We start from the raw sequence: 1,935 nt of genomic DNA on the forward strand, positions 1-1,935 counted from the left end.
TAACTTTAGATTCTCAAATCTCACATTATTTAGATGTGAGATTTTTCGAATGTTTAAATATAGACTTTTGAATATACATTTGAGTGATTGGAGATAATATTTACGCATGTGTGCCACTATTGACATTTAGCTCATGCTTACAAATATTTATTTATAACAAGTGTCGCATATATTTCTTATTTTTTTGGATAAATTTTATATGTATTTTTTAATAATTTTCACCCCATTTTCCCCTTTCATTCATTCTGGCCTCTAATCAGATTATTCTCACATATGTGAAGACATTTTTGATTAAAAAAACGTCTTTTGAAAAACACGTATGACGTGAAAATCCTTTTATTTTACTTGGCTTAAAATAATTTCAATTCAAGAAATAAATCGAAATATATGTTATTTAAATTATTAATTTTTAGGCTAATATTTGAATAAAAAAACTTTGAATACTCATCTTTATATTTAGTTTGTATTTTAAGGCCCAACATTCAATAATTTGACTACAAAAACATAATATATCACATCAACAACACTTGAATAAACAAATGTGTTGAAACCTACATAAATAAATTTATTGGAATTATTCTTGATATTTTTAGGCATATAAAAATAATCAAAATATAATACAGACAAAATGAATATTATGACATAAAAAAGAGCTGATGAATTGAAGAGAAAACGCTTGAGAACTGTCTACTACTATTTGTTTATTGTAATTGGAATTATTTTCTCCAAACCAATGATTAGCGTCGACAGTCATTTTCGTCCGAGTAATGTATATATATAATACTATTATTATTTATATAACTCAAAGGTCCGGTTATAAAATAAGGCACACAGGCCGAAGATACAAGTATATCGCAGGCCCGGTTACAACCAAACCCGGAGCACGTTTGCAGATGCTGATCCAATCCAGACTCAAACCCAACAGATCTGATCCAGGCCCAACAACCCGACCCAGACCCGTATCCAGCAGGTCCACGAGAAACCCAACTAGGGTTTTCTGCTCATCATCTCCACTGCCAGCACGCCATAGCCACACGATCAAATGGAGATCCAAGGGTCAGAAGCCATCCAGTAGAAACTTTAGGGTATAATTGTAACCCTAGGGTCTATTCCGGCCACAGCCTCCATCGCTCCAACCAAGTGCTGCCACGACGATCGCCTCTCCAGAATCTAGTAGAGCTCTCCCGAATGCTCTAGAATAAGCATCTCGACCAAAAAAACCCAACAAAGCTAGGGTGAGTCACCACCGTAGGTCCGATGACTCACCGAAAAATCCATCATTACAGTCGGTCATCGACGACTATATAAAGCCGATCCTGCAAGAGAAACAGAGAGAGACAACAAGAACATACACGGAGACAGCAATAACATACACAAAGACAACAAGAGACACAACAAAAACAAGAGCGAAACAGAGGTAAACAACCAAAGAGCAGTATAAAGGGAAAAAAAAGAGGTCGAGAGACTCACCACCTTCGTCGGAGTCTTCAACGTCATCAGGAAGTCTAAAAGCCAAAGGTAAAACAACTTAGATCTACGTTGATCTATAAATTTTTAGAGGAAAAGGAACTTGGAATCAGGCTCCGGAGAGTGAGGGCTTCGATTTAGTGTATTTGGGTGTTTTTTGACGACCGTGGATGGTAGTCGGTGGTGACGGTTGACAGTGGCGATCGGCTGCCGGCCAGGGTCGATTTCCCTCCGGCGAGGGAATTCTAGAAGATGTGAGAGCTTCTCGCTAAAGAGAATAAATGAGAGATTTTGGTATTTTTGGGCCAGTTAGGGTCTTTAAATACCCTCCCCGAACGACGTCGTTTTGGGAGAGACTGTGTGTATAATCATGCAAACGGGTAAATTACACCCGTGATCCTTTAAGCTTTGTATTCTTCACTTTTGGTCACCAAAATAAGGTTTTGCGCATTTCAATTTTAGTTTCGT

Source organism: Hibiscus syriacus, unplaced genomic scaffold (assembly GCF_006381635.1).
Source record: "Hibiscus syriacus cultivar Baekdansim isolate YM2019G1 unplaced genomic scaffold, ASM638163v2 tig00011277_pilon, whole genome shotgun sequence".
Lineage (NCBI taxonomy): Eukaryota > Viridiplantae > Streptophyta > Magnoliopsida > Malvales > Malvaceae > Hibiscus > Hibiscus syriacus.